This window comes from Lolium perenne, chromosome 1 (assembly GCF_019359855.2).
Source record: "Lolium perenne isolate Kyuss_39 chromosome 1, Kyuss_2.0, whole genome shotgun sequence".
NCBI lineage: Eukaryota > Viridiplantae > Streptophyta > Magnoliopsida > Poales > Poaceae > Lolium > Lolium perenne.
The window spans coordinates 234,059,127-234,067,266 of NC_067244.2; positions in this window are offsets into that span (position 1 = coordinate 234,059,127).

Consider the following 8,140-nt stretch of genomic DNA (forward strand, 5'->3'; position numbering starts at 1 on the left):
CTCGATAACGCTCCCTTGGTTCTTTGCAAAAGTCCGAGAACTTGGACGTTGGAATCCTCCCGAAGCTTGTGAGCCCGATTGATGGTTATATCGGCAGCACCTGGAAGAAGATAGATAAGCAACCGGGAGGAAAGTACTGGAAAAAAGATATGCGCCGAGGAACTTACCCAATAAATTCGCAATGGATTCACGGAGGACGCCTTCTTTTTCATCGGCTGTGACTGCAGCCTCGCGTCTAGCATCTTGCTCATTCTTCATTTTTGCTTCAGCTTCTTCAGTTTATCCTTCAGCGAGATGTTTTCATTTTTAGCATCGGCTGCAAGCCTGTTGGCCTCCAGCACCTGGTCAGCCGAAGTCTTGATGGTCTTCCGAAGATGAGCAGTTTCAGACTCCAGACAGGTGAATTGCTCGGCAAAATCTACCACAATGTCAACTGTGGCATAAATTGGCTGCGAGGTAAAAAGCCAAGAAACCTCTGTCGAATATCGAAATTCAGTGAAAAAAGAAGGAAGCCAAGTCGAGTAAATCACTTACATGGTCGCGAGCAGCCGATGGAATGGGAGCGCTGCCAGAAGGGATAACCTTCGACACCGGAATCTTTTCCATGGTCGTCCTTGAGGGCGGCGTTGGTTTGGCAGGCGAAGGGTTCGACTCCTTGGCTGACTCAGACTTCCCAGAGAATAACTTAGCCCTCTTTGCAAGAGGAACATCGTCGTCATCATCAGAGCTGCTTGGAAAGCAAGGATGATCAGCATGCAGAATAAAGAAGGATAGTTACAAAGGGAAAAATAGATACTCACAGGTCCAGGTCATCTTCAACAACAAAAAAGCCTGTCGAACTTTTCACAGCAGGGGGAGGCGATGCGGTTTCATCAGCATCGTTATCTTGCCCGCTAGGACTTGATTCAACCATTGTGATAAGGTCCTCGTTTATCCTCTTACACCGCCTGCTCCTGGTGAGAGCATCATCCTCGGGAGCTTCGTCCTCCTGGACGTCACTGTCCTCAAGGATATGCTGGGCATCCTCAGTCTCCTCGGAGTCATCATCATCATCCTCTGGTTCCACACCGCTTTCAGGTATAGGAGGATAGCATTGAGCCACGGTGGAGGCCTGTCGACAGGAGAAAAATCATTGAAAATTCGAAGAGCGGCACAATGATAGTAATAAGAGCAAGTAACAGTAAGAGTTACCTCAGCCAGAAGGTGTTTGAGGTCGTATGGGGGGCGAGCCGAGGTCAGAACAATGTTGTCCTTCATGTTCAGGCACGTCAGACGACGCACCTCGTCGCAAAGCTCATCAGCCGACAGGTCGGCAGAGCTGACTCTCGACTTGTCATCCTTGCCAAAGTACATTCACAACTGGTGGGGCCAGGACATCAGCGGTTGCACCCGACATTGTAAGAACACTGAGACTACCTCAGTGCCGCACATCGTTAAGCCTCCTGTGTTCTTCAGATCTACAACCTAGTCGAACAGCTTGCCGGCTATGGTGCTTTCTTCAGGAGATGGGGCCTTTCGCCAGGGCTTCTTCGGCTGAGCCACCAGGACGTCCCCGAACGGAGGAAGATTGGAGCGCCGCCCAGACACCGGGGTATCTCGCAGATAGAACCTTTTGTTGCGCCAGCCCTGGACAAATTCCTTCATCGGGTAGTTGAAGTAATCAACTTCCTTTCTGACAACAAAGCCAATGCCACCAATGACGGGGGGGGGGGGGCATTGTTGTCGTTGTGACAATTGACATAGAAGATTTCCCTCCAAAGACCCCAGTGGGGATCAATGCCGAGGAAAGCTTTGCAAACGGTGATGAAGATGGAAAGATGGAGAATGGAATTTGGGGTCAGCTGCTAGAGCTGGTGACGTGGGCATTACCCTTCGAGTAACCGATATTGCCTTATCCTGTTCGGCCCAACTGGAGGCCCATGAAGATACTCGATGGGAAGGCGGGCCACTAGGACAGCGCTGGAGAAGATTCCTTGAAGAACAAGACATATAAGAGCCGAACAAGGAAAGTTTAGAGCTAGGTCTTTTGTAAACCTAGTCGTACCCGGACAGATCTCTTGAGACCTGGCCTCCTATATAAAGGCCAGGAGAGGGGCTGCCGTGGGACACGATCAATCTTAACAACTTTAGCCACCAGAAATCTAGGGCTAGGTCGCCGTAGAACTTAGCCTCTCGACGAGACCACAGCCGAAACCTTCGGCACCCCATTGTAACCCAATATTCAAGATCAGACAGGCAGGACGTAAGGGTTTTACCTCATCGAGGGCCCCGAACCTGGGTAAATTGCTCTCCCCGCTTGTCTGATTCACCGATGTCTCGTGTCAGCCTACAGGATTCCATCAACCCTAAGCCCCAATCGGAGGGCATTGCCGAGGAGTACCCTCAACAATTGGCGCCGTCTGTGGGAACCCTGTCGGCACAAGACCCGACATCGGCAGCTCCAGCCGTGTCATCGACAGCTTCGTCGACACCATCATCCCCATCTTCACCGTCATCGCCAAGACTAGGAAGTCCGATTCGATTCGGCTCCTACGAGTTCACCCCGCATAGCGACTCCTCACGCTCTACCTTCTCAGATCTACAAGGAAACATGGAGATGACGTTCGGCAGCGTCCACTACAACGTCAACACGGAAGGGGTCCTTCGACTGCTAGGTCCTCACACCTCCAGGTCGACGAGGGAATCGCCACCACCAGCCGCAGGGCCAAGCCTATCATCATCAGTCGACCTCTCGGCTGGCCTGACCAATTCTACGAACTCATCTTCGCCATCAACCCCTCGGTCGACGTCTTCAATGTCAGTCGGATCCGACAACTTCATGTCTTCAGAGATGACTTCATATTACTGCCTGAACTGCGACACTAGGCACGGGGCGATACACCATTCATCCGCGGCGCCCGGTATTCATCGGGAGAGGACAGCGTCGACAGCGTCACCAAGGGGGCCACCTGGAAGGCAGCGCGCCATCAAGTTTATGGCGCCAATAACACAAGAAACAGGGGAGACGGAGATCACACTCCCCGATCTAGCAGACGGACAGGCTTCGAAAACAGCGCCAGTAACAACAAGAGCGATTACACCATCGCGGAGGAAGAATGGGCAGCAGCCAAAGCGGCTGTGCTTAACAACACATCACTCCCTAAAGGGACCTCGGTTGGAACTCTCAACGCTTACCGCTCCATATTGGAAAAAAACCGGGAGCGATTATCCAAAGAGCAAGCCACCCTCGAGAGACGTCTATCCGCTGCCGAACAATTGAGTGAGCGACGAAGAGGTTCGCGAGGAAGCGCTTCCCGAAGCAGTCAAGGCGTAGGCAAGCACCGATCAAGGCTATCCAGGCTCTCGGAAGATGATGCTAGAGAAATAACATCGAATTTAACCAAGTCTTTCATGACCACGGACACCGCAGGTATGCTACGGCCAAAAACCGTCGAGGGAGCAACTGCCAACCTCGCCGCGTACCTCATCAATCAGCGACCTGAAGGTTCTATGGCTCAAGCTCACCGGGGCGCCTTAGAAAGTCTCGCAATATTAGGAGATAATCTGGTCCCACAGAAGGAAAAGATCACGTTGCAGGCCAGCGGCTCAAAGCACCGCTCGAGATGAAATCACCCAGAGCAGAATCGATAAAGCAAGACGACGACGCGCTGCTAGGGAGGAATATGATAGTGACACCTCAGATGAAAGCCAGGAGAACGACGGCGAGCTAAGGGGGGCCGACTGTTTAAGCTACAAAATCCGCGAGGCGATGCCGCCCAGAAAATTCAAGCCCACCCCCACTGACGCTGCCAAGTATGATGGACAGCAAGAGCCGAGGTCTTGGATAGATGACTACTTACAGACAGTAATCCTACACAAGGGAAATCAGATAGCAGCAATGCAGTGCATGCAGCTTTACCTGAAGGACTCGGCACGAGCTTGGCTGAGAGGACTGCCAAAAGGTTCCATCAAATCATGGGACGATCTAGTGGACGCTTTCGTTGCCAATTTCCAAGCAACATAAAAAAGACCCGTCAGGATCGAGGAGTTACGACATTGCCAACAGAAGCAGAAAGAGTCGATGCGCGCCTATATCGGGAGATTTACCAAGCTCCTAAACGCCGCCGAAGATGTCTCTGTCGACAGAGCAATCGATGCTTTCAGCGATGGCATCCGACGTGAAACCTACATAGAGGAGCTTGGGCGCAAGAAGCCAAAGACTATAACCAAGCTAATGGAAATCGCCAACAGCTGGGCTGATGGCGAGGACAACGTCCGAAAGCCTCGATAGCGTAGTGACGACGAAGACGACGATCAACCGAAGCACGACTCGGGTGGACGCAGGGATTGCCGTAAGAAAAGAAAAGACCGCAGTTACGATGATAGTAACATGATAGCTGCGGGTTACTCCGATCGGCGGGACGATCGGTACGATGACAGACGAGACGAACGACAGGACGGCAATAAGAGCAACTCTGGAAATCGCGGCAGTTACAAACCACGGCACAGAGGATTCCCGAGCTACCCTTTGCCGAGCAGATAAATGCTCCCTGCTACTTGCATTCGTACGTCGACTCCAAGGACAACAAGACGAAGTCAAGTCATCTACTCAGAGAATGTCGACAGTTCATTGAAATGCAGAAGTTCATCCAGCAGCAACAACAACCGCCACCACCACCTCCACCTCAGCACCAGGTCCAGCAGGCCTAGCCTCACAACCCCAACGAGTCGTTTCCACCACCACGTGGGCAAGTGAGCATTGTCGTCGTGGTGAACGAGCAGATGCCATAGGATGGCTTAGATTGGGGCCGAATGGACGCTAGAGGATTCGGGGGAGGGTTTGCGATTAGATGGGAAGAACTTCCGGATGCTTTCCTCAAGAACACAACCAAAGGCCGGTATGCAAGAAGAGAGACAAGAGGAAGAACTCTTTACTAGATCGCTAGCTTCATTAATCTCAACATGGTTACAAGTTTGTGCTTCGTGCTTTCCTACTACCGTGCGCGCATGCCCGTAAGGAGGGCTGCCCCCTCTCCTTATATAGGGGAGAGGGTGGCTTACAGGGCAAGAAACCCTAATGGCATCTTTGACTAGACAAACTACTTTACAAAGCTACTTTAATCACAGATGACGCCGGGGTCCTCTTTAATCAGGGCTGCTGATGTCCTCCGGCTTCTTTTAGCGTCATCCCTCTCTTTGGCGCCAGGGCTCTGATTAAAGCCACTTTGCTTAGCTCATCCTTGTCTTCTTGCTCTGAAGAGAATCTTTGACCAGTCCTGCCGATAGGCCCCTCTTTCCGGTAACTTCTTTACCGGGTTCCGGCATGCCCCCTTGGGGATGCCGGCTTGGCTTCACTTAGCCCAAACTCCTACCTTTGTTACCGGTAAGAATATTAAACCGGTATCTCGATGGCTCAAACCATCCGGTTTGGCATGCCTTTGGCATACCGGGGGTTATCCCCCCAACATTAGTCCCCGAAGCTGGTATAGTCTGGTGGATTCTATCCTACAGACCATGCCAGGTTTTCATCTTTTTAGGATACCGGTTTAATCTCTCCGGCCTGAGCTTGGATTTGGCATCTTTGCCCTTTTTTGTCTTTTCTCTCTTTGCAAGGCATCTTCCGGCATCTCTCTTTTCCGGCATCTTTTGCATTTACTCCTTCCTCGGCGAAGTCGAGAATATTTTGGGCCCCGCGCCTGTCAGTGACATGCGCACTGTTAACTGCCACGCCAGTGTCAGTTGTCACCTCGCTTCGACTCCCGCGCGGTCATTAAATGCCCCACTGCAGATCCCACTAGCCGTTTTGGATCCCGTGTGTGCCTCCGTGTGGCGTCCATTTTCTCGCGTGTATCTCCTCGCCACGTGGCGGCCCGTGGTGCGAACCGCCGCGGCCCGCGAGGCGAACCGCCGCGGCCCAGCGGTTTTCGGCCCACCTTCTCTCTCCTTTATAAGCACAACCGCCCCTTCTTCTTCATCTTCTTCGCATTCCTCATCCCTTGCGCACAGTGCTCCTCGCCTTTGCGCTTCCGCCGCTCTCCGTCCGTCGTCGCTCGTTCAAGCTCCGGCGCCCGGCGAACTCACGCCGTGCTTCCGCCGGACCTCGCTGTGCGGGAATCTTCAGCAGCACCTTCACCGCGCCCGCTGCATTCGCGCTTCTTCGCAAGCTTCTCCGCCTCGCCGTCGACGGTGGTCTTTGGTGACCGCAGGCCCTTTCCTTCGCCGGCGAAAGTCTCCCTCAGCGACCGCGCCGCTCAAGGTTGGTAGCAATCTTACTTTGCTCGCCGTCTGCTTGCTTTTCAGATCTTGGGTCTACGGTGTTCTTATTTCTTCTTTTTCCTTGGTTTTCTTCTTACTCGTAGATCTTCACGCGGGGTTCAAGTGTGGGATTTCTGTTTTCTCGCCTACCCAACCAATGTCTGACGAGGAATCTTCCTCCGCATCTTCTTCTTCTTTTTCTGTTAAGCGCCGTAGACAATCTCCTGGTGAATCTACGGCTTCAGATCCGATGGACACCGATTCCGGCAACCAGCGGGAATCCGGTAGCCGCCAAGAGTCCGGTGGCCATCTAGAATCCGGTAGCTTTAGCCAGGCTTCCGGCAGCCAAGAAGCGAGTAGCTCTGGCCAAGCCTCTAGTAGCTCTAGCCAATCATCCGGCGCAGAGCCTTCCCCAATCACTCGCGGAGCCTGGATGGGCTCCAATGTCACTGAGTATGAGATCGATTGGTTATACCGGTCTCGCAGGATTCCGAAGGAGTAGTCTGCCAGATTCCCGGTGACGAAATCGAACCGGATCCCGAGCCCGGTGAACATGTTGTTTTTCTTGCTCACTTTGAGCGTGGCTTCGGCCTTCCTGCCTCCCCTTTTTTCCGGGAGTTTTTAGATTTCTATGAACTCCAACCTCACCACCTTCCTGGCAACGCCATCTTCTACCTCTCTTGCTATGCCACCTTCATGGAGGCTTATATCGGCATTCGTCCCACTCGTGAGACGTTTGCCCGCTTCTTTTGTTTGCGGATTAACTCCGTCCAGGGCAAGGAAATCCCTAAGCCCAAACCGCCTGTGGAGTGCGGATCTTGCATCGTTGGCTCCCGTCAAGGGAGCACTTTCCTTAAGTTTGCCGGCCTCGAGTCCTGCCGCGCCTGGCAAGGAACCTTTTTTTATGTTAAGAACGACGGCCGCGCCAATCTTATCGATCTTCCTCCGTTCCAAGCGGGGCCTCCTAGTAGAACCAACTGGAGCTACAACCCGAAGACGGATCACGCCGAAACCAACCGGGTGGTACGCTTCTTGGCTTCTTTGAAGAAGGAGACCAACATCTGCTCTGATGATATCATCCGCACCTTTATATCGCGCCGGGTGCTTCCTCTGAAGCGCCGCGTGCATAGGATGAGCGAGATGTACGGCCCCGGCGATCCTACCAAGATCACAAGCCGCCCTCTTAGCAAGAAGGATGTCGTTCGCAAGGCTAAGCAGATTTGCCAAACTGCTATGCCATTTGATTGGGAATGGGGCTTGCTTCCCCTCAGCACTACTAACCCTCCGACCCAAGAAGTAAGGGATTACGCAATTGGGATTGTCTTTGCCGGTAACTTTCTGCTTTTGTTAACCTTCTTTTTTCGTGTTTCAGGCCAAGGACCGCTTCCCCCTCATCGAGGCAGAGCGACGCGGGATTCCGGTGAAGCGCGCCCTTGACTCCTTCGACCCAGACCCCTACATCTTTTGGAAGGATCTGAAGATGGGCAAGACTCCGGCTGCGCGCCTTGGCCGGTCTCCGCCGGAGCCAACCGGGTCCTCCGATGACCTGACCATGCTCGAGGTATTTTCTTTTCCGGTTTCTTGTACTTTTCCGCTATCGCCTTCTTGCGAATTTTTCCTTAGCTATGTTCAACTTACAGATCCATGAGCGCGCACCGCCCTTGCGCGCTGAGGCCGGCCAGGAGTTTGTGGACAAACTCATGGCCCAAGGCCAAAAGAACAAGCTGCCGGCATCTGATGCCGGTCCTAGCCAGGCCCCTCCCTCCAAGCGCTTCCGGACTGAGCCCTTGGGGGAGAAGCAAGTGGGCGTGCGCCGCTACGGGTGCAAGGCGATGCCGACTGCTTCCGGGTAAGTTTTTCATTTTCTTGCTTGCCTCTTTTTGCCAAGTTCTTTTTCCGGTTGCTT